The sequence below is a fragment of the Pleurodeles waltl genome, chromosome 5 (assembly GCF_031143425.1).
Source record: "Pleurodeles waltl isolate 20211129_DDA chromosome 5, aPleWal1.hap1.20221129, whole genome shotgun sequence".
Lineage (NCBI taxonomy): Eukaryota > Metazoa > Chordata > Amphibia > Caudata > Salamandridae > Pleurodeles > Pleurodeles waltl.
In genome coordinates this window covers 591,958,205-591,971,617 of record NC_090444.1, presented here as the reverse complement: position 1 = coordinate 591,971,617, position 13,413 = coordinate 591,958,205, and the positions used below count along the sequence as shown (strand labels likewise).

Genomic DNA, 13,413 nt, shown 5'->3' with positions numbered 1-13,413 from the left:
CAGGATTTTTAGGAACAACTGTTCAAGACACCCACCTTTTAGAACTCTCTTGAAAATTATAGAAAGAAGCCCCATGTGAAAAGGCTCCTGGTGAAAGAGATAACATGCCTTCTTTTGGATCTGAAGACTGCAGGTTTGAACCCTATGTAGACCTTGCACTTTTTCATCTATTGTGATTTTTTAATCAGTAGGCTGCAGTTTAATGCTCATCAGTAATACTACTCTTGGGCACAGGCAGATGTCATTCGATTGATGGCAGCCTCAATAACAAAGCAGGGGACGGCGGGCACACAATTATATGCACAATGAGGCAATGTCTTTGATTTGGTGGAAGAGAATTAGAATGCCTAGGTAGGGGGCGAAAAGTTACACTGCCTATGATGGCAAACATTCTTAAAAAGAGCCTGCTTGCAGATGAAAGGAACATTTACCTCCAAAGATTCAATATAGTAAACAGCTCTCAAGGAAATACTACTGATTGGTGGAAGAGAAAGATTGTGGAGCAACTACTCCCCGAACCATAGGCATTTCTGAGAGAAATGGGGGGAATGATTTCAAATGTTGCCCAGACGTGGGTCTTGAAAAGTCCATCATAACCCCCCAGTAAAACTGAATTTTGAAACAGCCAAGCGTTCACCCTCAAGGGGTGCGCGGGTCTGGGATTTCAACAGGGGTCCTTGATCCTTCAAACAAGGTATAAAGGTTGTTAACACAGATGTGTGCCAGAGTGTGTAGTGTGTTTGAGTTAGCACTTGATAGATGGCCCTTTTAATTTTGTGAGAATCATAATGCACTGAGCCAGTTCCTTGTTATCCATGGGCCAACACCTGACACACCCAGATGGAACCCAAGGCGGGGAGAGAGGTGGATTAGAGCAGCTTCAAGAGCATTGTGCTCTTTCTGCCTTCTGCCCCTCTCATCCCCGATCGGCCACGATCGGCCAAAACCTCTCTAAAAGGGTGCAGGGTGAACATTTCTTGGACCTCAGAAACTGAGGGAGGCCGGCCCAATGGGTCCTCAATGGACCGATAGAACCCGGTGCCTCACCTGGCCTGGTATTTCCAGCTTCACCAAGCAATCTGGTGGCAAGGCTTACTTTAGCAGTCCTGCTGAAAAGGGGGTCCCCATATGGCCCAGAGGCCCTCATTTGCATAGGCCCTGCCCTTCTCTCTGCTCTGCCCAGCTTCCCACAAAGCAATGCGTCACTGGCAACAGTATAGAGTTGGGGGACGGGGTAAAGGATAATGACAGGGAGGCTGGAAAATAGAAAGAAAGGTCACTGAAGTGCTGAAGTCTTCCTTGCTAAATGCAGCTGGGCACTGGCATTGGCCTGCAGGAGCGGTTAACACCTTAAGAATGTTGAGGGGCGGCCAATTCAAAAATACAAATGGGAAGGAAGGCACTGGAAGTTGCTTTATTATTACTAGAAGACTTGCAAACAAAGGACCTTTCTCTCTCGAAAGCTGTTAAAAATATGGAACGCTTCACGAATTTGCGTGTCATCCTTGCGCAGGGGCCATGCTAATCTTCTCTGTATCGTTCCAATTTTAGTATATGTGCCGCCGAAGCAAGCACACTTCATGGGTGAGCCTTCAATGTATATACACTCCCTGAATCTGCAGTCTTCAGACGTAGGGTGGCCTGAAAGCGCTGATTGGATGGTCCAGTAAGCATTCAATTCTGAGACACATGGCAATAAGGCATGAGGCCTAACAATCCACTTCTATTCCCTATATTTGTGGTCCAAATCTTCACACATTGTAAGCATCTTCATTACGCCAGGTTGCAAAGGCTCATGGTCCAGACTACAGGCAAAGAGCATTGTGACATCACACTTCCTGGGGAACGTTGATGGAAAAGGTGAGTCAGCTGCACAGTAGGCTAGGTGATGGCTTGTGGGAGTGGGATGGTGTTGTGGTGGGTTCCAGGGCAGAGAGAGCATATGAAAAGGTGTCTTAATTTTCACCTGTATTTGAATAATAAACGCTTTAGTGTTGTACTGGCCTGCTTACTAAGGAATCCTCAGGCTCAGCCCCTTACAGCTCTGGAAACGATGATGTTGAACCAGACTCTGTAAGAAACTAATGCTTATTCAAAATGTTTCTTTGCTGCTGGGTCTGCTTGGTCTAGCACTTGTGTCCTTTTCTCTCCTAGGGTCCTTGGTGTAAGTTACGAAAACCTGACAGAATGTAATTTCAGGGGGGCAGGTAAGTTCACTTGCAGCTTCAGTGTGCGTTGTAAATGTGGTTACATATTGTGATAGAATGACGTTTTAAAACACAGACACACACACACGCGAGGGCGCGCATTCTCTAGCACTCTCTGAAGGAGAAGGGGGAAAGTGCTCTTATATGGGGCCAGTGGCGCAATGGATAACGCTTCTGACTATGGATCAGAAGATTGTAGGTTCGACTCCTATCTGGCTCGGAAGGGTTGCCGGTCCCTTTTTTCAGGTAATTACACTTGAGTTCTTAATTATCTCAGTCTTCTTGTAGGATTAACATTCCGGTGCGGGATGTATCCAACAATCGTTCCGTGGTAAGGAGGCTGTGATAGCAACTGTGAATAGTCGAAAGTTTAATGATTGTCCTGGATTCTATGAGCCTGACCTTTGAATGTTTCCCAAGCCTAAGCTTTTTGAACAAGGGAGGAAAACTTCACAACATTTGTTTTCTGGAGTGAAAATAGTTTTACTTCAAGGGTCAAGATGCGGGTCGCAGGGGTCTAAAAAATTGGTTGTGCAGGATTTTTAGGAACAACTGTTCAAGACACCCACCTTTTAGAACTCTCTTGAAAATTATAGAAAGAAGCCCCATGTGAAAAGGCTCCTGGTGAAAGAGATAACATGCCTTCTTTTGGATCTGAAGACTGCAGGTTTGAACCCTATGTAGACCTTGCACTTTTTCATCTATTGTGATTTTTTAATCAGTAGGCTGCAGTTTAATGCTCATCAGTAATACTACTCTTGGGCACAGGCAGATGTCATTCGATTGATGGCAGCCTCAATAACAAAGCAGGGGACGGCGGGCACACAATTATATGCACAATGAGGCAATGTCTTTGATTTGGTGGAAGAGAATTAGAATGCCTAGGTAGGGGGCGAAAAGTTACACTGCCTATGATGGCAAACATTCTTAAAAAGAGCCTGCTTGCAGATGAAAGGAACATTTACCTCCAAAGATTCAATATAGTAAACAGCTCTCAAGGAAATACTACTGATTGGTGGAAGAGAAAGATTGTGGAGCAACTACTCCCCGAACCATAGGCATTTCTGAGAGAAATGGGGGGAATGATTTCAAATGTTGCCCAGACGTGGGTCTTGAAAAGTCCATCATAACCCCCCAGTAAAACTGAATTTTGAAACAGCCAAGCGTTCACCCTCAAGGGGTGCGCGGGTCTGGGATTTCAACAGGGGTCCTTGATCCTTCAAACAAGGTATAAAGGTTGTTAACACAGATGTGTGCCAGAGTGTGTAGTGTGTTTGAGTTAGCACTTGATAGATGGCCCTTTTAATTTTGTGAGAATCATAATGCACTGAGCCAGTTCCTTGTTATCCATGGGCCAACACCTGACACACCCAGATGGAACCCAAGGCGGGGAGAGAGGTGGATTAGAGCAGCTTCAAGAGCATTGTGCTCTTTCTGCCTTCTGCCCCTCTCATCCCCGATCGGCCACGATCGGCCAAAACCTCTCTAAAAGGGTGCAGGGTGAACATTTCTTGGACCTCAGAAACTGAGGGAGGCCGGCCCAATGGGTCCTCAATGGACCGATAGAACCCAGTGCCTCACCTGGCCTGGTATTTCCAGCTTCACCAAGCAATCTGGTGGCAAGGCTTACTTTAGCAGTCCTGCTGAAAAGGGGGTCCCCATATGGCCCAGAGGCCCTCATTTGCATAGGCCCTGCCCTTCTCTCTGCTCTGCCCAGCTTCCCACAAAGCAATGCGTCACTGGCAACAGTATAGAGTTGGGGGACGGGGTAAAGGATAATGACAGGGAGGCTGGAAAATAGAAAGAAAGGTCACTGAAGTGCTGAAGTCTTCCTTGCTAAATGCAGCTGGGCACTGGCATTGGCCTGCAGGAGCGGTTAACACCTTAAGAATGTTGAGGGGCGGCCAATTCAAAAATACAAATGGGAAGGAAGGCACTGGAAGTTGCTTTATTATTACTAGAAGACTTGCAAACAAAGGACCTTTCTCTCTCGAAAGCTGTTAAAAATATGGAACGCTTCACGAATTTGCGTGTCATCCTTGCGCAGGGGCCATGCTAATCTTCTCTGTATCGTTCCAATTTTAGTATATGTGCCGCCGAAGCAAGCACACTTCATGGGTGAGCCTTCAATGTATATACACTCCCTGAATCTGCAGTCTTCAGACGTAGGGTGGCCTGAAAGCGCTGATTGGATGGTCCAGTAAGCATTCAATTCTGAGACACATGGCAATAAGGCATGAGGCCTAACAATCCACTTCTATTCCCTATATTTGTGGTCCAAATCTTCACACATTGTAAGCATCTTCATTACGCCAGGTTGCAAAGGCTCATGGTCCAGACTACAGGCAAAGAGCATTGTGACATCACACTTCCTGGGGAACGTTGATGGAAAAGGTGAGTCAGCTGCACAGTAGGCTAGGTGATGGCTTGTGGGAGTGGGATGGTGTTGTGGTGGGTTCCAGGGCAGAGAGAGCATATGAAAAGGTGTCTTAATTTTCACCTGTATTTGAATAATAAACGCTTTAGTGTTGTACTGGCCTGCTTACTAAGGAATCCTCAGGCTCAGCCCCTTACAGCTCTGGAAACGATGATGTTGAACCAGACTCTGTAAGAAACTAATGCTTATTCAAAATGTTTCTTTGCTGCTGGGTCTGCTTGGTCTAGCACTTGTGTCCTTTTCTCTCCTAGGGTCCTTGGTGTAAGTTACGAAAACCTGACAGAATGTAATTTCAGGGGGGCAGGTAAGTTCACTTGCAGCTTCAGTGTGCGTTGTAAATGTGGTTACATATTGTGATAGAATGACGTTTTAAAACACAGACACACACACACGCGAGGGCGCGCATTCTCTAGCACTCTCTGAAGGAGAAGGGGGAAAGTGCTCTTATATGGGGCCAGTGGCGCAATGGATAACGCTTCTGACTATGGATCAGAAGATTGTAGGTTCGACTCCTATCTGGCTCGGAAGGGTTGCCGGTCCCTTTTTTCAGGTAATTACACTTGAGTTCTTAATTATCTCAGTCTTCTTGTAGGATTAACATTCCGGTGCGGGATGTATCCAACAATCGTTCCGTGGTAAGGAGGCTGTGATAGCAACTGTGAATAGTCGAAAGTTTAATGATTGTCCTGGATTCTATGAGCCTGACCTTTGAATGTTTCCCAAGCCTAAGCTTTTTGAACAAGGGAGGAAAACTTCACAACATTTGTTTTCTGGAGTGAAAATAGTTTTACTTCAAGGGTCAAGATGCGGGTCGCAGGGGTCTAAAAAATTGGTTGTGCAGGATTTTTAGGAACAACTGTTCAAGACACCCACCTTTTAGAACTCTCTTGAAAATTATAGAAAGAAGCCCCATGTGAAAAGGCTCCTGGTGAAAGAGATAACATGCCTTCTTTTGGATCTGAAGACTGCAGGTTTGAACCCTATGTAGACCTTGCACTTTTTCATCTATTGTGATTTTTTAATCAGTAGGCTGCAGTTTAATGCTCATCAGTAATACTACTCTTGGGCACAGGCAGATGTCATTCGATTGATGGCAGCCTCAATAACAAAGCAGGGGACGGCGGGCACACAATTATATGCACAATGAGGCAATGTCTTTGATTTGGTGGAAGAGAATTAGAATGCCTAGGTAGGGGGCGAAAAGTTACACTGCCTATGATGGCAAACATTCTTAAAAAGAGCCTGCTTGCAGATGAAAGGAACATTTACCTCCAAAGATTCAATATAGTAAACAGCTCTCAAGGAAATACTACTGATTGGTGGAAGTGAAAGATTGTGGAGCAACTACTCCCCGAACCATAGGCATTTCTGAGAGAAATGGGGGGAATGATTTCAAATGTTGCCCAGACGTGGGTCTTGAAAAGTCCATCATAACCCCCCAGTAAAACTGAATTTTGAAACAGCCAAGCGTTCACCCTCAAGGGGTGCGCGGGTCTGGGATTTCAACAGGGGTCCTTGATCCTTCAAACAAGGTATAAAGGTTGTTAACACAGATGTGTGCCAGAGTGTGTAGTGTGTTTGAGTTAGCACTTGATAGATGGCCCTTTTAATTTTATGAGAATCATAATGCACTGAGCCAGTTCCTTGTTATCCATGGGCCAACACCTGACACACCCAGATGGAACCCAAGGCGGGGAGAGAGGTGGATTAGAGCAGCTTCAAGAGCATTGTGCTCTTTCTGCCTTCTGCCCCTCTCATCCCTGATCGGCCACGATCGGCCAAAACCTCTCTAAAAGGGTGCAGGGTGAACATTTCTTGGACCTCAGAAACTGAGGGAGGCCGGCCCAATGGGTCCTCAATGGACCGATAGAACCCAGTGCCTCACCTGGCCTGGTATTTCCAGCTTCACCAAGCAATCTGGTGGCAAGGCTTACTTTAGCAGTCCTGCTGAAAAGGGGGTCCCCATATGGCCCAGAGGCCCTCATTTGCATAGGCCCTGCCCTTCTCTCTGCTCTGCCCAGCTTCCCACAAAGCAATGCGTCACTGGCAACAGTATAGAGTTGGGGGACGGGGTAAAGGATAATGACAGGGAGGCTGGAAAATAGAAAGAAAGGTCACTGAAGTGCTGAAGTCTTCCTTGCTAAATGCAGCTGGGCACTGGCATTGGCCTGCAGGAGCGGTTAACACCTTAAGAATGTTGAGGGGCGGCCAATTCAAAAATACAAATGGGAAGGAAGGCACTGGAAGTTGCTTTATTATTACTAGAAGACTTGCAAACAAAGGACCTTTCTCTCTCGAAAGCTGTTAAAAATATGGAACGCTTCACGAATTTGCGTGTCATCCTTGCGCAGGGGCCATGCTAATCTTCTCTGTATCGTTCCAATTTTAGTATATGTGCCGCCGAAGCAAGCACACTTCATGGGTGAGCCTTCAATGTATATACACTCCCTGAATCTGCAGTCTTCAGACGTAGGGTGGCCTGAAAGCGCTGATTGGATGGTCCAGTAAGCATTCAATTCTGAGACACATGGCAATAAGGCATGAGGCCTAACAATCCACTTCTATTCCCTATATTTGTGGTCCAAATCTTCACACATTGTAAGCATCTTCATTACGCCAGGTTGCAAAGGCTCATGGTCCAGACTACAGGCAAAGAGCATTGTGACATCACACTTCCTGGGGAACGTTGATGGAAAAGGTGAGTCAGCTGCACAGTAGGCTAGGTGATGGCTTGTGGGAGTGGGATGGTGTTGTGGTGGGTTCCAGGGCAGAGAGAGCATATGAAAAGGTGTCTTAATTTTCACCTGTATTTGAATAATAAACGCTTTAGTGTTGTACTGGCCTGCTTACTAAGGAATCCTCAGGCTCAGCCCCTTACAGCTCTGGAAACGATGATGTTGAACCAGACTCTGTAAGAAACTAATGCTTATTCAAAATGTTTCTTTGCTGCTGGGTCTGCTTGGTCTAGCACTTGTGTCCTTTTCTCTCCTAGGGTCCTTGGTGTAAGTTACGAAAACCTGACAGAATGTAATTTCAGGGGGGCAGGTAAGTTCACTTGCAGCTTCAGTGTGCGTTGTAAATGTGGTTACATATTGTGATAGAATGACGTTTTAAAACACAGACACACACACACGCGAGGGCGCGCATTCTCTAGCACTCTCTGAAGGAGAAGGGGGAAAGTGCTCTTATATGGGGCCAGTGGCGCAATGGATAACGCTTCTGACTATGGATCAGAAGATTGTAGGTTCGACTCCTATCTGGCTCGGAAGGGTTGCCGGTCCCTTTTTTCAGGTAATTACACTTGAGTTCTTAATTATCTCAGTCTTCTTGTAGGATTAACATTCCGGTGCGGGATGTATCCAACAATCGTTCCGTGGTAAGGAGGCTGTGATAGCAACTGTGAATAGTCGAAAGTTTAATGATTGTCCTGGATTCTATGAGCCTGACCTTTGAATGTTTCCCAAGCCTAAGCTTTTTGAACAAGGGAGGAAAACTTCACAACATTTGTTTTCTGGAGTGAAAATAGTTTTACTTCAAGGGTCAAGATGCGGGTCGCAGGGGTCTAAAAAATTGGTTGTGCAGGATTTTTAGGAACAACTGTTCAAGACACCCACCTTTTAGAACTCTCTTGAAAATTATAGAAAGAAGCCCCATGTGAAAAGGCTCCTGGTGAAAGAGATAACATGCCTTCTTTTGGATCTGAAGACTGCAGGTTTGAACCCTATGTAGACCTTGCACTTTTTCATCTATTGTGATTTTTTAATCAGTAGGCTGCAGTTTAATGCTCATCAGTAATACTACTCTTGGGCACAGGCAGATGTCATTCGATTGATGGCAGCCTCAATAACAAAGCAGGGGACGGCGGGCACACAATTATATGCACAATGAGGCAATGTCTTTGATTTGGTGGAAGAGAATTAGAATGCCTAGGTAGGGGGCGAAAAGTTACACTGCCTATGATGGCAAACATTCTTAAAAAGAGCCTGCTTGCAGATGAAAGGAACATTTACCTCCAAAGATTCAATATAGTAAACAGCTCTCAAGGAAATACTACTGATTGGTGGAAGTGAAAGATTGTGGAGCAACTACTCCCCGAACCATAGGCATTTCTGAGAGAAATGGGGGGAATGATTTCAAATGTTGCCCAGACGTGGGTCTTGAAAAGTCCATCATAACCCCCCAGTAAAACTGAATTTTGAAACAGCCAAGCGTTCACCCTCAAGGGGTGCGCGGGTCTGGGATTTCAACAGGGGTCCTTGATCCTTCAAACAAGGTATAAAGGTTGTTAACACAGATGTGTGCCAGAGTGTGTAGTGTGTTTGAGTTAGCACTTGATAGATGGCCCTTTTAATTTTATGAGAATCATAATGCACTGAGCCAGTTCCTTGTTATCCATGGGCCAACACCTGACACACCCAGATGGAACCCAAGGCGGGGAGAGAGGTGGATTAGAGCAGCTTCAAGAGCATTGTGCTCTTTCTGCCTTCTGCCCCTCTCATCCCTGATCGGCCACGATCGGCCAAAACCTCTCTAAAAGGGTGCAGGGTGAACATTTCTTGGACCTCAGAAACTGAGGGAGGCCGGCCCAATGGGTCCTCAATGGACCGATAGAACCCAGTGCCTCACCTGGCCTGGTATTTCCAGCTTCACCAAGCAATCTGGTGGCAAGGCTTACTTTAGCAGTCCTGCTGAAAAGGGGGTCCCCATATGGCCCAGAGGCCCTCATTTGCATAGGCCCTGCCCTTCTCTCTGCTCTGCCCAGCTTCCCACAAAGCAATGCGTCACTGGCAACAGTATAGAGTTGGGGGACGGGGTAAAGGATAATGACAGGGAGGCTGGAAAATAGAAAGAAAGGTCACTGAAGTGCTGAAGTCTTCCTTGCTAAATGCAGCTGGGCACTGGCATTGGCCTGCAGGAGCGGTTAACACCTTAAGAATGTTGAGGGGCGGCCAATTCAAAAATACAAATGGGAAGGAAGGCACTGGAAGTTGCTTTATTATTACTAGAAGACTTGCAAACAAAGGACCTTTCTCTCTCGAAAGCTGTTAAAAATATGGAACGCTTCACGAATTTGCGTGTCATCCTTGCGCAGGGGCCATGCTAATCTTCTCTGTATCGTTCCAATTTTAGTATATGTGCCGCCGAAGCAAGCACACTTCATGGGTGAGCCTTCAATGTATATACACTCCCTGAATCTGCAGTCTTCAGACGTAGGGTGGCCTGAAAGCGCTGATTGGATGGTCCAGTAAGCATTCAATTCTGAGACACATGGCAATAAGGCATGAGGCCTAACAATCCACTTCTATTCCCTATATTTGTGGTCCAAATCTTCACACATTGTAAGCATCTTCATTACGCCAGGTTGCAAAGGCTCATGGTCCAGACTACAGGCAAAGAGCATTGTGACATCACACTTCCTGGGGAACGTTGATGGAAAAGGTGAGTCAGCTGCACAGTAGGCTAGGTGATGGCTTGTGGGAGTGGGATGGTGTTGTGGTGGGTTCCAGGGCAGAGAGAGCATATGAAAAGGTGTCTTAATTTTCACCTGTATTTGAATAATAAACGCTTTAGTGTTGTACTGGCCTGCTTACTAAGGAATCCTCAGGCTCAGCCCCTTACAGCTCTGGAAACGATGATGTTGAACCAGACTCTGTAAGAAACTAATGCTTATTCAAAATGTTTCTTTGCTGCTGGGTCTGCTTGGTCTAGCACTTGTGTCCTTTTCTCTCCTAGGGTCCTTGGTGTAAGTTACGAAAACCTGACAGAATGTAATTTCAGGGGGGCAGGTAAGTTCACTTGCAGCTTCAGTGTGCGTTGTAAATGTGGTTACATATTGTGATAGAATGACGTTTTAAAACACAGACACACACACACGCGAGGGCGCGCATTCTCTAGCACTCTCTGAAGGAGAAGGGGGAAAGTGCTCTTATATGGGGCCAGTGGCGCAATGGATAACGCTTCTGACTATGGATCAGAAGATTGTAGGTTCGACTCCTATCTGGCTCGGAAGGGTTGCCGGTCCCTTTTTTCAGGTAATTACACTTGAGTTCTTAATTATCTCAGTCTTCTTGTAGGATTAACATTCCGGTGCGGGATGTATCCAACAATCGTTCCGTGGTAAGGAGGCTGTGATAGCAACTGTGAATAGTCGAAAGTTTAATGATTGTCCTGGATTCTATGAGCCTGACCTTTGAATGTTTCCCAAGCCTAAGCTTTTTGAACAAGGGAGGAAAACTTCACAACATTTGTTTTCTGGAGTGAAAATAGTTTTACTTCAAGGGTCAAGATGCGGGTCGCAGGGGTCTAAAAAATTGGTTGTGCAGGATTTTTAGGAACAACTGTTCAAGACACCCACCTTTTAGAACTCTCTTGAAAATTATAGAAAGAAGCCCCATGTGAAAAGGCTCCTGGTGAAAGAGATAACATGCCTTCTTTTGGATCTGAAGACTGCAGGTTTGAACCCTATGTAGACCTTGCACTTTTTCATCTATTGTGATTTTTTAATCAGTAGGCTGCAGTTTAATGCTCATCAGTAATACTACTCTTGGGCACAGGCAGATGTCATTCGATTGATGGCAGCCTCAATAACAAAGCAGGGGACGGCGGGCACACAATTATATGCACAATGAGGCAATGTCTTTGATTTGGTGGAAGAGAATTAGAATGCCTAGGTAGGGGGCGAAAAGTTACACTGCCTATGATGGCAAACATTCTTAAAAAGAGCCTGCTTGCAGATGAAAGGAACATTTACCTCCAAAGATTCAATATAGTAAACAGCTCTCAAGGAAATACTACTGATTGGTGGAAGAGAAAGATTGTGGAGCAACTACTCCCCGAACCATAGGCATTTCTGAGAGAAATGGGGGGAATGATTTCAAATGTTGCCCAGACGTGGGTCTTGAAAAGTCCATCATAACCCCCCAGTAAAACTGAATTTTGAAACAGCCAAGCGTTCACCCTCAAGGGGTGCGCGGGTCTGGGATTTCAACAGGGGTCCTTGATCCTTCAAACAAGGTATAAAGGTTGTTAACACAGATGTGTGCCAGAGTGTGTAGTGTGTTTGAGTTAGCACTTGATAGATGGCCCTTTTAATTTTGTGAGAATCATAATGCACTGAGCCAGTTCCTTGTTATCCATGGGCCAACACCTGACACACCCAGATGGAACCCAAGGCGGGGAGAGAGGTGGATTAGAGCAGCTTCAAGAGCATTGTGCTCTTTCTGCCTTCTGCCCCTCTCATCCCCGATCGGCCACGATCGGCCAAAACCTCTCTAAAAGGGTGCAGGGTGAACATTTCTTGGACCTCAGAAACTGAGGGAGGCCGGCCCAATGGGTCCTCAATGGACCGATAGAACCCAGTGCCTCACCTGGCCTGGTATTTCCAGCTTCACCAAGCAATCTGGTGGCAAGGCTTACTTTAGCAGTCCTGCTGAAAAGGGGGTCCCCATATGGCCCAGAGGCCCTCATTTGCATAGGCCCTGCCCTTCTCTCTGCTCTGCCCAGCTTCCCACAAAGCAATGCGTCACTGGCAACAGTATAGAGTTGGGGGACGGGGTAAAGGATAATGACAGGGAGGCTGGAAAATAGAAAGAAAGGTCACTGAAGTGCTGAAGTCTTCCTTGCTAAATGCAGCTGGGCACTGGCATTGGCCTGCAGGAGCGGTTAACACCTTAAGAATGTTGAGGGGCGGCCAATTCAAAAATACAAATGGGAAGGAAGGCACTGGAAGTTGCTTTATTATTACTAGAAGACTTGCAAACAAAGGACCTTTCTCTCTCGAAAGCTGTTAAAAATATGGAACGCTTCACGAATTTGCGTGTCATCCTTGCGCAGGGGCCATGCTAATCTTCTCTGTATCGTTCCAATTTTAGTATATGTGCCGCCGAAGCAAGCACACTTCATGGGTGAGCCTTCAATGTATATACACTCCCTGAATCTGCAGTCTTCAGACGTAGGGTGGCCTGAAAGCGCTGATTGGATGGTCCAGTAAGCATTCAATTCTGAGACACATGGCAATAAGGCATGAGGCCTAACAATCCACTTCTATTCCCTATATTTGTGGTCCAAATCTTCACACATTGTAAGCATCTTCATTACGCCAGGTTGCAAAGGCTCATGGTCCAGACTACAGGCAAAGAGCATTGTGACATCACACTTCCTGGGGAACGTTGATGGAAAAGGTGAGTCAGCTGCACAGTAGGCTAGGTGATGGCTTGTGGGAGTGGGATGGTGTTGTGGTGGGTTCCAGGGCAGAGAGAGCATATGAAAAGGTGTCTTAATTTTCACCTGTATTTGAATAATAAACGCTTTAGTGTTGTACTGGCCTGCTTACTAAGGAATCCTCAGGCTCAGCCCCTTACAGCTCTGGAAACGATGATGTTGAACCAGACTCTGTAAGAAACTAATGCTTATTCAAAATGTTTCTTTGCTGCTGGGTCTGCTTGGTCTAGCACTTGTGTCCTTTTCTCTCCTAGGGTCCTTGGTGTAAGTTACGAAAACCTGACAGAATGTAATTTCAGGGGGGCAGGTAAGTTCACTTGCAGCTTCAGTGTGCGTTGTAAATGTGGTTACATATTGTGATAGAATGACGTTTTAAAACACAGACACACACACACGCGAGGGCGCGCATTCTCTAGCACTCTCTGAAGGAGAAGGGGGAAAGTGCTCTTATATGGGGCCAGTGGCGCAATGGATAACGCTTCTGACTATGGATCAGAAGATTGTAGGTTCGACTCCTATCTGGCTCGGAAGGGTTGCCGGTCCCTTTTT

The 13,413-nt window shown here is 46.1% G+C and overlaps 10 non-coding genes across 10 annotated transcripts; 5 read left to right on the top strand and 5 right to left on the bottom strand.

Moving 5' to 3' along the window:
* Positions 1-1,468: 1,468 nt before the first annotated feature.
* LOC138297722 (U6 spliceosomal RNA) lies at positions 1,469-1,575 on the bottom strand. Its single transcript, XR_011204264.1, has one exon. It is a non-coding gene; the product is annotated as a U6 spliceosomal RNA (small nuclear RNA).
* Positions 1,576-2,354: 779 nt separating this feature from the next.
* On the top strand, positions 2,355-2,427 carry TRNAH-AUG (transfer RNA histidin (anticodon AUG)). Its single transcript has one exon. It is a non-coding gene; the product is annotated as a tRNA-His (tRNA).
* Positions 2,428-4,209: 1,782 nt separating this feature from the next.
* LOC138297721 (U6 spliceosomal RNA) lies at positions 4,210-4,316 on the bottom strand. The gene has a single exon (XR_011204263.1). It is a non-coding gene; the product is annotated as a U6 spliceosomal RNA (small nuclear RNA).
* A 779-nt stretch (positions 4,317-5,095) lies between these two features.
* TRNAH-AUG (transfer RNA histidin (anticodon AUG)) lies at positions 5,096-5,168 on the top strand. The gene has a single exon. It is a non-coding gene; the product is annotated as a tRNA-His (tRNA).
* A 1,782-nt stretch (positions 5,169-6,950) lies between these two features.
* On the bottom strand, positions 6,951-7,057 carry LOC138297720 (U6 spliceosomal RNA). The gene has a single exon (XR_011204262.1). It is a non-coding gene; the product is annotated as a U6 spliceosomal RNA (small nuclear RNA).
* Positions 7,058-7,836: 779 nt separating this feature from the next.
* On the top strand, positions 7,837-7,909 carry TRNAH-AUG (transfer RNA histidin (anticodon AUG)). Its single transcript has one exon. It is a non-coding gene; the product is annotated as a tRNA-His (tRNA).
* A 1,782-nt stretch (positions 7,910-9,691) lies between these two features.
* Positions 9,692-9,798, bottom strand: LOC138297719 (U6 spliceosomal RNA). Its single transcript, XR_011204261.1, has one exon. It is a non-coding gene; the product is annotated as a U6 spliceosomal RNA (small nuclear RNA).
* A 779-nt stretch (positions 9,799-10,577) lies between these two features.
* Positions 10,578-10,650, top strand: TRNAH-AUG (transfer RNA histidin (anticodon AUG)). Its single transcript has one exon. It is a non-coding gene; the product is annotated as a tRNA-His (tRNA).
* Positions 10,651-12,432: 1,782 nt separating this feature from the next.
* Positions 12,433-12,539, bottom strand: LOC138297718 (U6 spliceosomal RNA). The gene has a single exon (XR_011204260.1). It is a non-coding gene; the product is annotated as a U6 spliceosomal RNA (small nuclear RNA).
* Positions 12,540-13,318: 779 nt separating this feature from the next.
* TRNAH-AUG (transfer RNA histidin (anticodon AUG)) lies at positions 13,319-13,391 on the top strand. Its single transcript has one exon. It is a non-coding gene; the product is annotated as a tRNA-His (tRNA).
* The last annotated feature ends 22 nt before the right edge of the window (positions 13,392-13,413 follow it).